This window comes from Eumetopias jubatus, unplaced genomic scaffold (assembly GCF_037043125.1).
Source record: "Eumetopias jubatus isolate StellerSeaLion01/CBP00866 unplaced genomic scaffold, mEumJub1_p1.0 scaffold_6, whole genome shotgun sequence".
NCBI lineage: Eukaryota > Metazoa > Chordata > Mammalia > Carnivora > Otariidae > Eumetopias > Eumetopias jubatus.
In genome coordinates this window covers 119,808,393-119,820,540 of record NW_028274812.1, presented here as the reverse complement: position 1 = coordinate 119,820,540, position 12,148 = coordinate 119,808,393, and the positions used below count along the sequence as shown (strand labels likewise).

The window sequence follows — 12,148 nt, the reverse complement described above, 5'->3', positions numbered from 1 at the left end:
CACAGGAGGTGAGAAGTTGCTCTTCAAAGGTCCAGCAGGGCCAGTCCTGCAGAAGAATTGTTTCGTGGCTTGTCCACCAGTCCTCAGAAGGCCAAGGGCTGTCAGGGTGGTGGTGGTGGGGTGAACCTTCTTTTGTACCTAGTACTGATTTGATGCCCGTGACCTATAGAATAGGGGCAGATTCTAATGGAAGTAGCTGTGGGCTCTAGTTTTTTGTGCACATGGAATTCAGCAGAGCATTAAGATATAATAAACTTAGGGGCAGAAAAAATAAACTTAGGACTGGGTGTAGGGAAGTTCCTGGGTGTGGCCCAATGAACAGAGAGGTCCCACCTAGGCCACAGGTGTGCTGTTTGGTCAGTTTTCAGTCCTGTCCCAAGAGGAGGCAGGTTAGAGCTGTGGATGTCAGAGTGTGGTCCCTGGAACATCAGTATCAGCATAACGCTACCTCCTTAGAAATGCACATTCTTGGACCCACCCCAGACCTACTGAACCAGATGCTCTGGGGGTGGAGCCCAGCGGTCTGTGTTTCACAAGCCTTCCTGGTGATTGTGATGCCCGTGGAAGGTTAGAACCACTGAGTTATAGAGTCCTTCATGGAAGACCTGGAGCCAGGAGCACAGGCTGCTGAGGGCATCTCTTTGACACCATTTCTGGGCCTCAAAGTTGTGGTAAGATGATCTTGCCCTGATTCAGAGTGGTCACAGCTGAGTCCCTCAGGTCAGGGTCTCCCAACTGACGCTTACCTCCTCTTGCCTGGGCCTCCCACCTGATAGTGTGTGTTCTCCGCCCTGTCCTGCATTTCTCCAGCTTTTTCACTCTTTTGTCTGTGTCCACAGAGGAGTTCGAGGCCTCACTGGTTAAGACCTTCCTCACCTGAAGGGAGGCCATCCTGTACATCCTCAGTGTCCAGGCTTTTGACAACGGGCTGTATACCTGCTTCTTCAGAAAAGGAAGCTTGTGTGAATCTGCCTGTTTGGAGGTGAAGATGGGAGGTGGGTGGTTGACCTATATTAGATCCCGCAGTATTAGAGTTGGGAGCTACCTCAGGGCCAAGTGAATCAGCCCCTTATTTTTCAGATGAGGGAAAGGAGACCTTTCACTTATTCAGTTATTCAGTACAAATATATAGAACCCTCCTAAGTACCAGGTCCTCTTTTGGACACTTGGACACATCAGTGAACTAAAGAAAGATCCCTGCACTGCAGCATTTATATTCTAGAGGCAATAAACAGATAGATGGATGGGGGATAGAGGATATTAGATGTTGGTGAGTAGGCATTTAGAACAGTGGATATCTGAGGGCGAGAGTTCCAAGCAGAGGAAAACCCATACAAAACACTTAAGGAAGGAGTGTGGCTGGTGAGTCTGGACACACAGGGAGTCCACATGGTTGGTGAGAAGGGTGAGTGGGAGGGTGGTGAGAAGTGACAATCCTGGAATAAAGCGGTGTTCTTGGTTCAGGTGCACAGAAAAGGGATTGATTTTGAAAAGCTCACGAGGAGCAACAATTGAACAGGTACTTGAGTCAAGCACATAGTGTTCCAAATAGTCCTGCTGGTTGATGGACTGGACGATCAGGCGCACAGAGAGCATGGTTACTGTGGTTATGACAGTTAACCAAATAGTCCAGAGGCTGGCATGTGTGTGCCCTGTGGGGCGCAGGTATGGAATTTGGGGAGGAAGTGGACAGGGATTTTGTCGGGGGTGGAGGCAGAAGTCAGTGTAGAGAAGTCTTTGTGTGCTGTGTAATGGAGTTTGGATGCAGACCTAAGGAAATTTTGAACAGAACCGTGCAGGGGTTTTGGATTTGCTTTAACAGCATGAGGCATGTGGTTGGAAGAAGAGGAGACTGGAGGCATGGACGTAGTTACACAGAGGGAGGTTGGCTGTCTGACTTCATGTGGGGGCAGTTGGGTGGAAGAAGAGGCATCTGGCTTCGGAGAGGTTTGGAAAGTAGACTCAGCTGAGTGTGTAGATTTGGGGAACAGAGTTTAGAGGCGGAAGAGGGGACTACAGAGAATCCCAGGGTTTCTCTTTGGCCATTTGTTTAATAGTAGTAGAAATATTGATAATTATGTGTTATTTGCCAATTGTTGTTGTGTTGCTGTGTAACACGCAGCCACAGAAATCTTAGTGGCATATAGCCATTTATTTAATTTGGGTATTTAGGGAGTTCGGTTCATGTGGGCTGTGTTTCTCTAATCTTAACTGGGCTTACTCATACATCCTTGGTCATTTTGGGGAAATATCATTAAACATAAAATCTCCCAAACCAGAAATCTTCTCCACAAAGGCAGTAGGGAAAGAAATAATTTTTATTATTTATTAATGTTAACTGCAATGGGATGTGCATCCCAGAGATTCTATCAAGAGATTCAAAGACAAATAAATCTCACTCTTTTCCATAGCCATGCAGACACAACTTATTACATACATGTTCTCAGGATAGAGAGTTACTAGCTCTCAAGTAAGCAGACTTGACAGCACCATTTGTCACAAACAGTTCACCTTATGTTTACTTGGCAATCAGGGTGACCATTATGTTAGCTAATTGGCTTTATATGGAATAAAACCAAGTTCTCCCATCTTTTTAACGGGGTGATTTTACACATGGATCCTGGTGCCCACTGAGTTTAGGTTCCTACCCTGGCACAGGAAGGGGAAGAGAGGGGTGCTGTTCTCCTTGGTGTGAGCAGTTTAAAGAGAGGGCTCCCAGGTCCTTGAGAAAAACATTCCTGGATCACAAAGCTGGCGAAAGACCTATCTAGTTTTTACATTTCAAAAAGGGCAGAAAGCACCCACCATCACAAGTTTCCTCAAGTAAATGCTGTAAGAAAAGGAGGGAAGGGGACCCTCATCCCTTATGTTCAATAGGGACAATGAGTTCTTACCTTTAACTTTTATTTGTTCTGACAGTGGACCTTGGCTGGGTTTGCTCACAGAGCTGTTGGCTGGGCTAGGACAGCTGCAGCTGGAAAGGCTGTGCTAGCCTGAGCATGTCCCTCCCGTGGCAGAGGGCAAGGCAATGGCACAAGCAGTTTCCAACCTCTGCTAGAGACATATTCCCTGAACTGTCAGAAGCGGAAATGTATAGGCACTTAAAAATATCTGGCAGAGGATGAGCTGTATGTAAAGAAGGCTGAAGGGTTAGGATATTTCCATCATCAGCCTATCACAGATGGAGCCAAATATGAATCAGTTCTGGATTTGAGTTTGAAGCATCTGTGAGGAATCCTGGCAGAGCTGACCCCAGGAGTGTGGGTATTAGGGAGGGAGCTCAGGAAGTTGGTAGGGTTGTTGAAGGTGGAAGTGATGTACCAAGTGTCAGTGTGTGTGCAAGCAGATGCCCAGGAGAGTGTGTGAGGTGAAAGGAGCAGAGGAAGATGGATCCTGAGGCCAAATTCCTCCTTCTGTTACTCTGTGCGATTGACTTTCCACCCTCATGTTTGGGGAGAAGAGCCCCACCCTCTGTGCCTGCTACAGGTCACCATGCTCCTTCCTCCTGTGCCCTGAGGCAGGGCCACCACTTTGCTCCCTGTAGAGGCTACTCCTCAAAGAGCCCCAGAATGCAATGCTGCTCCTGGAGTTTGCACAGGAAGACTCTGCTGGAATCCCTGGATTCTCCAGCTTCTCTCTTCCAGGTGTGGGCTCTGCCCCTCAACTGTACATCCAAAGGCCCGAGGAGGATAGGGTCCGAGTGGTATGCATGGCCTTGGGGTGTTTCCCAAAGCCTCAGGTATAGTGGAGAGCTCTCTGAGGGGAGGAGTTCCTGGCATTCTGTGAGGACAATGCCCAAGACAGTGGGGGGCTGTTCAGTGTGGAGGCTGCTCTGGTGGTAAGGGATAGCTCTTCAGGGAATGTGATCTGCTCCATCCTCAACCCCATCCTGGGTCAAGGGAAGGCAATGGCTTTTTTCATCTCAAGTCAGTGCTCTTTCTGGGAGGAAGGGGCAGGTGTTCCTGGGTGTGCTTGGCTGGTCTGTCCTAGTCTGTGCCCCTAACAGGGTCTCTGGCCGGGCACAGAGGCCTTCTTTCCTAGGGCCTCTCCTTGGAAGCCAGCTTTCATGGTGATCCTGACCTTGCTGATGCTCTTAATCCTTGGGGCTGCCTACTACACTAAGAGAGAACATCCTGCAAAGTGGCAGGAGATGCAGGAACAGGAGAAACTGCAGAGGGACAAGGAAAAGGACTAGCACACAAAAGAGAAGGTGCTGAAGGCCAGAGGTAAGGCAGGACAGGGCCAAGGCCTTTGCGTGTGGAAGTTGGTGTGGAGGAAAAGTGGACAGGAGGGCCCTTGGCCTGGGAAGGTGGCCAAGTAGTTCCAGAGAGCACAGTTGGAGCTGTAGAGGCTTGAGGGATCTGGAGTTAGATCTAAGATACAGAGAGGTCCTTTTGTGGATTTACCAAGTGTAGTCTTTCTTTCTTAGTGATGGGAGTTCATGCTTATTTTTCGCTCTTTCAGATGAACTCCAAGTAGATCTCGGTAAGTTCTGTTCTTTCTCCAGAACTTTCTGCATCCCCTTTGTCAGAGATATTCCAGTTCTCAGCTCACCTGTTTCCTGTATTGCCTTTCAAACTGGAGGAAATCTGCTTACCTGGCTGGTGAGTGACTTTCCAGATGTCCTGGGGGGCTCCTGTCCTAAATAAGTGAAGGTATCCCCTCTTATTGTTTCAGTCAGAGACATGTGGACCCTTCCCTGGGGCAGAAGTGGAAGCTGGTGGGAGGCTGAACCCTGCTCCATGGCCTTTCCTCATCTGGGCTGTTGTTCCCACCCAGTGCTTGGGAACCTGGGGGTGATGGTGATTCCTGGAGTCTGTTGTGCATCATGGCTTTATTCTAATGCTGACCCACCCACCATATTGCTTGCTTTTTAGCTTTTAATGTAACTAGTTCTGTTAGTGCCTGGAATCCAAAAGCCAGCTGCTCTGAGATTTTTGTTTAAGAAGCTAGAGAAATAAATGGGGTTCATTAAGCAAAGGAGTGATCCTGATCACATAACACCATTCAGGGAGAGTGTGTTCTCTCCAGTTCCTGGAAGTTGTGATCACAAAGTGATGGGTAGAGGACTGGACAGACCATGTGTGGGAATGTGGTGGGATGAACTGTCAATGCCCTCAAATAGCGATGTGTTATCTGAGAAGGATTGGTCACCTTTACCCCAGAGCTCACTTCACATCCCTGTCCTGAAATCATCCTCCATTTTGGGTTATTTCTCAAATATCTCTGTCATTGAAATCGCTGAATGTAGTAATGATTTTTTTTACACTTATGGAATAATGTATATTTTATTCCCTAAAATATTTTCATACATTGTATAATTTTCAATTAATCCAGTGCAGGTAGAATAAGAATTTTTGAGGTTTTGAGGCAAGTGACAGCTAAATGACTTAACAAAGGACACAAAACAGCTGTGGGCAGGGGTGGAACTCAACCTGCAATGCAGACTTCCTGATATGTGGCCCAGGGAATTTCCCACAACACCCTGCTGTCAGCATGTGGCTCGAGGTCATCTCCTCTCCAGCCTCTCCCCACTCTGCAGCTAGTGTCACCTGTAGCCCAGAGGACAGGCAAGGGTCAGTAGATCAATGCTGAGCAGGCTTGTTCCAACTGAGGTCTCACCAGGGTGTTGTTCCCTTTCAGCATGGAGGACGGCACAGCTGTATGCAGGTAAGTAACTCAGTTTCCTGTTACCTTACCTCCCCTGGCTCAACTGCCCCCTTCTGTCACAGACCCTACACCAGGATGAGGTTGTTGTCCATGCTCTCCTTGTCACTTCTGTCTTCTCCCTCCAGAAGACTACAGGGTCTGTCTTTGGGAACACAGATCTGCCTCCATTCTGACCATCCTCTACTTCAGATGGCTGTTAGGGTTAGCAACACCCTGTGAACACACATATTCAACCGATTATTTTAGTTTGTTCAATATCAATAGGGAGGTCATTTATAAGGAAAGTCTGGAAAAGGGTAGTGATTGTATAGATTAGAAATTTCTGTGTCTAGAAGATTTCAGAAATCATGTTTGACTGCTTAGTACTTAGATCTTCCTGAGTGGATTCTTAGTTATGAATCCATTTTACCCTGAACTTCCTACTTTTGATGGATCCAAGTTTGGTTTTCCTGTTTCTTGCTGGTCCTCTGGTAGGTTGTTCTTCATTTCACTTCCTCATGCTCTGACTCCCTGTCCAAGCTGGTTTTCTCCCTTTAAACGTCCTTAGTTGCTGAGGAATTAAATGCTTTAGAGCAGGTGTTTTAAATCTGAGAGCCAGGATAGTTATGGATTCTTGGGGGTGGGGTCCGTGAGCCACCCTCATTATATACAAAATCTTGCATATATGTTTGTGTAACAGGAGGAATAACATATATGTTATATTACATCATAATATACAGTATATGTTTAATATATAACATTATGATATATGATATGTATATATTTCAAAAAACAGCCACTAATAATTGTTCCCAAGCATTATCATTCCTTTTAGGAGAATTCTGCACTTGCCTGATGGGCTCCACCCTGTTTGGGTTTATTTGGGGCAATGTGTGAAGTTTGCAAGAAGACAAATCTAGAGGAGTGAAAATTGTTTACCACAGAAAGGTGGGGAGCAAATCAGGGAAGGAAAAGCTGGTTGGGGAAGAGAGGAGAAGATGAGAAGGAGCCTGTGATTCCTCTTGGAGAGATTTTGGGGGGCTCAGAGCGGTGGAAGAGAGATCAGAAATCACAGTCACAGTGGTTACAGTGGGAAATACATAGAGGGTGTGCAAGGTATTTGGATGTACAAAAAGTAATAAACTCCTGACGCCTGAGACATTTCTAAAAAAACATATTTATTTTAAGCTGTTTTGAAGTAATCATCTAATTGAGTTTGCCTCTGATAATGAAACCGTTTCAACCTTCCAGTAGAATTGGGACAGGAGTGTGATCCAGGGGATAATAATGCAATGAAAGTTTATCCAGAGCATCCTTTAGCAATGGGGTGGGTTAAGATCTGAGCCCTCTGAACCTGTGTAACATGTGCTCTTTTGTGTTTGGCTGTTTGTGTTCATAATTGGGGATAATGACTGTGACAGCAGAGAAGGGGGAGCCATGAGTGAAGGAGGCCAGGGGGCCAGATGTATGAGGAAACCCCTTTAGAGAGCCTCACCGATTCTTGGGATTTATTTATTAAAAATGGGGATCAAATATTCTTCTTTTAGCATCTCCCCTTTCTCTTTTGAACTGAAGTGCATGTGTTTTAAAGTATACCTTGTAATAGACTCTTAACTATAGAGAAGAAATTGAGGATTACTGGAGGGGTGTGGGTGGGGGATGGGCTAGATTGGTGACAGGGATTAAGGAGGGCACTTGTGATGAACACTGGATGTTGTATGTAAGTGATGAGTCACTAAATCCTACATATGAAACTAATATTACACTGTATGGTAACTAACTGGAATTTAAATGAAAACTTGGAAAGAAAAAGAAGCCGCGGTGCCTGGGTGGCTCAGTCAGTTAAGACGCTGCCTTTGGCTCAGGTCATGATCCCCAGGTCCTGGGATCGAGCCCCACGTCCGGCTCCCTGCTCAGGGGAAAGCCTGCTTCTCCCTCTCTCTCTGCCTGCTGCTCTGCCTACTTGTGCTCTCTCTCTGTCTCTCTGTCAAATAAATAAATAAAATCTTAAAAAAAGGAAAAGAAAAAGAAATCTATGGGGGGAAAATAATGTGAACCTTGTATACCTGTTTATTTTGTCAGGACAGACACCCTTACAGTAGAATTAATATTTTCACATTTATGGGCTCATAGTGTGAGGTGATCTCATCTTATTCATGCGACCTGCTGTGGAAATGAAATGAGGAATGTAGTTGAACCACTGAAGTGCATAGCATAGCTCTGGATGCATTGTAGAGTCTCAGAATGGAATGCCAACTCCCTTTCTCCTCCTCCTCCTGTTTCCTCTTCTTTGCTAATCTGTCAGTATTTATATAGAAATGTGTAGTAGGCCGTCAACTAATGTCTTGGTGAAGAACAAGTAGATTGAAGTTTCCTTTTCTCAAAGGGTCACAGGGTTCAGTCTATTTTATGTGATGTTTCCATCAAGCAAATCAACACAGACAGAAAAGCCCATTTATCTGAATACATCTGTATAAGTGGGAATGGTGGTCACAAAATTACATCCCAAATGGTCAAGAAAATGTCATTTCCTTATTTTTATGAATGTTCTAGTTTTGTTCCGGAGTCTCTGCCCTATTGGAGATAACAGCTCTCCCACTGCAGACATTTCACAGTCTTGTGACATAGGTAAGCTTTGCTTTGATCATTTAGCTTCCTTTCTTCTTCCCAAAAGGAAGTATGAAGGTTGAAGGAGTTTATGTGTCCTTGGGCCACTGGGGCAGGAGGTCCCTGTGCTCTCCTCTTGCTCATTTCAGGGCCTCAGCCTACAGAGGGTAGCTGATCTGGTCCTTAGGATACTTGTGTTTGGGGTTCCATCTAGATGTTTGGGGGCATTGTCTCCCCCTATCCTGACCCCATCTTAAGTTCCTTAATCTTAATCACATCTGTAATGTTCTCTCTGCCACAACAATTTCATACTTTCTGGGGCATAGGACATGGTCATATTTGGGACCTACCACATAACATGTCTCCTGGTGCTTTTGATCTCTGTGGGTTATTATAGGGAGAAATAGATGAGTAGACCCAATATTTTTGGGTTTCCCCTTACATATAGTGATGATCTTCCTCCCAATACCCCATGAAAAAGGGAAGCAAATTCATTAGTGTCTGTCCTCTCACTGGATGTATGTCTTTCCTGCTTTGAACTTTTCTCTCCCTCCCTTGAAACCTTTCCATTGCCTCTTGACTGGGCAAGATTTCTCTGGTGCCTTATCCTGAGTTCTCCTCACCCATAGCTGATAGTCATCATCCAAGTGCAGCTCTGCCAAGTTGCATTATCTCTACCATGGCTTTGAGTCAACCTACAAGTTCAGTTCAATCATTTTTTAATATAAATAAATGGAGGCCTCAGGAATTTTTTAAAAAGATTTATTTATTTATTTTAGAGAGATAGAATGAATGGGAGGAGGGGCAGAGGTAGACAGAGAGAGAGAATCCTCAAGCAGACTCCCCACAAAGTGCAGAGCCAGACACAGGGCTCCATCCCATGACCCTGAGATCATGACCTGAGCTGAAATCAGGAGTCAGATGCTTAACTGACTGAGCCACCCAAGTGCCCCAGAGGCCTCAGAAATTTTGATCTCTCCCATTCTTTCTCAAGAAAACCTAGCTTTCAGGATGAATGTGTGGCTAGGGATTAAGAAAGCATAATTTGATAGTGAAATCTGGGGAGTAGAGTCTTATTTTCAGATTGTTATCCAGCTTCTCATTGGTGTTAAGCTTTATGGCTTGGCTTTCATGGGAAGGCTGCAGCATGATGGCTCTCTGTGTGTGTGATTGTGTTTGTGTGTGTGTGTGTGTGTGTGTGTATACATAAATTCATCAGGTGAATGTTTCCAAAGTATATTTCCCTATAACTCTTTTATCAGTGTATTTCAGAAGATATTGACATTGATGTGTACAGTCTCCTCAAATCTCTAGTTTTTGTTCACATTTGGGAAATGTGGTTCCCTTGTAGATTGACAGAAGGAGAAGTTCCAGGCCTGTGAGTTACTTTGAGTTCTTTCTGGGTGCTTCTACTGCTGCCCCATGGCTGCTGACATCTCCTTCAGCTTGCTGTGATGATACAGATGCTGGCCCCGTCAATGGTGGTGGGTGGGCTTGGATGGGGCAGTGAACGTCACCTAGCTGGGATTGATGGGTGTGACTGATATTGGATGCTAAAGAGATATCCTTCAGTCTTGGAGTCCAGTCTGATCCTCAAGTGCCCTGTGACATATCTAACTCCCAAATCACTCTTATAGTTCCTTCTCTTGTTTGGAGGGCTATGGGCTTGAGTCACAAGACTCTTCTCTCTGAAGGCTTAGCCCTCCCTGCATGCAGCTAGGTGTCTTGGGTGATGGTGGTGGTTGTGTGCTTTGTTATGGGGCAGGGAAAGGCCTTGCATGATTGGAAACTCTCTCTGCAGTGCCTGTCACTCTGAATCCAGAGTCTGCCCATCCCGACCTTGCTGTCTCTGAGGAAAAGACTAGTGTGACCTGGAAGGAGACATCTGACAGCACAGGAGATACCTATAGCGTCTTGGGTCATGATGGCATCACATCAGGGTGCTGTTACTGGGAGGTGGAGATCAGGAATGGAAACAGAAATGAGTGGGCTTTGGGGGTCTGTAGGGGAGATGTGAAGAGGAAGGACTGGTACAAGAGTCCCCAGAAAAGGGGTTCTGGGCTGTGGACAATCTGCCAATATTTACAGGGCCTGTCCCATCCCTGTGACTCAACTAATCCTTGGGCAACTTCCCCACAAGGGTAGGGATTTTCCTGGACCTCAACAAAGGTGATATCTCCTTCTATAACATAACTGATGGCTCCTTCCCTTTAGCTTCCTCCCCTGATGTCTGTTTCTATACATTATGTTTAGGTCAGGAGATGAGAGTCCCCGACCATCTGCTCTGTGGTGAATGGGTCCGGGGAGGACCCTGTGCTTCCTCCTTCTTTGGAAGAGACTGTGAGCCTCTCAGGGCAGGGGTTCAGCCCAGCCTCTGGTGTTGATGGTGCTCCCCAGGAGCCAAATATCCATTGCTCCCTTGTAGCCCTAAGGCTATATCCCCATAAGGGCCCCAACACTGTCCCAGACTCCTCATGGTGGCTCTTCTTGAACCTGCAGACACCCTGAAGCAAAAGTGTTGAGATTGGTCCTGGGTGAGCTGGTGTCTTGCCCTCTTGCTCTGGATGCAGACTGCTGGTGTGGTTATGAGAATAGTTAGTTCATGCCTTATGCTCAGGTAGTAGAAGATAAAAGTTGACTCTTGTTTGAGCTGGTTTCGGGTAGGCTGAATTTTACTATTAGGGAGTCATGTTTCTTTTGGTAATAAAAATTATTTTTAAAAATTTTTATCATTATTTATATTTCATTTATATTATCAATGTCCCTATATAATTCAGTGAAAATTGAATTTATAAAGTGTCCTAGAGTTTCTTATTTATTTATTTATAAATTTTAAAAATTATTTTCTAAGTTCCAGTATAGTTTACATACAGGGTTAGATTAGTTTCAGGTATACAATCTAGTGATTCAACAATTCTATACATGTCTCAGTTCTCATCATGATAAGTGTACCCCATAATTCCCTTCACCTATTTCACCTATCCCTCACCCATCAACCATGAGTTTGTTCTCTATAGTTAAGAGTCCTTTTTGTTTATCTCTTTTTTTCTTTGTTTGTTTTCTTAGTGTGTGTGTGTTTGTTTTTTCATGGAGTCTTTATACTGTCTGGATATAAAGGAGATGAGGGCTGAATGACTCTGCAAATTAAATGCAGCTTGAGGTGTGCAGAGGACCCAGAGGCTATGGGTGGGTCACCACCTCTATTTTGGGAAATGTGCACTCTGACCAGAGACATTAGGCATCCAGAAATTTCTGGAGAAATGATGGCTGATGGGTCTTTAAGAGGTGAGCAGTCTAATATTCTACTTTATATACTTACTATGCTGGGATGGGTGAAACACACTTACCTTTCTGAATCTTAGTAAATATCTGTTACTTGTGAAACTTGTGCTAGTTACTTCAGGGAATGAAGGATGTGGGTCTGAGTCCCCTGGTGTGCCAACACCAGCTGGAGAGAACAGAACTGCTACAAGAATTAAGATGTGAATGAAGAAGAGAATTTTTAGACTCCCGGTGAATTGCAGAAATCTTTGACCATGAGCACTGTTCCAGGATCTATGTACTGCCTCTCACTACTTCCAGCTCCAATGGTAAAGGTGGATAGAAAACTACAGCAAACAAAAGGAAACCAGACTATTGAGGACTCAGACCTTCAGGAATGAAGGTGTGTTCACTTCCAAGGTGGAGAACCCTAACCTGCTGTGGTTCTGGGAGAAATGAGAAGACACAGGATTAGAAGTGGAAGGTGGAAGTCACAGATACCAGTTCCCGCATGTAACCAATAACAGAAAAAGGACTGTAGGAGCTTTGCATATTTTCTCTTTCTTATCATGTAGTTGTGTTATTTGTTTTTATTATCTACTTTCTTCCTGTCTCTTCTTCTTATGCATGT

The 12,148-nt window shown here is 45.1% G+C and overlaps 1 pseudogene; it reads left to right on the top strand.

Annotated features, from left to right (window-relative positions):
• Positions 1-314: 314 nt before the first annotated feature.
• LOC114222091 (butyrophilin subfamily 3 member A3-like) lies at positions 315-10,703 on the top strand (annotated as a pseudogene).
• The last annotated feature ends 1,445 nt before the right edge of the window (positions 10,704-12,148 follow it).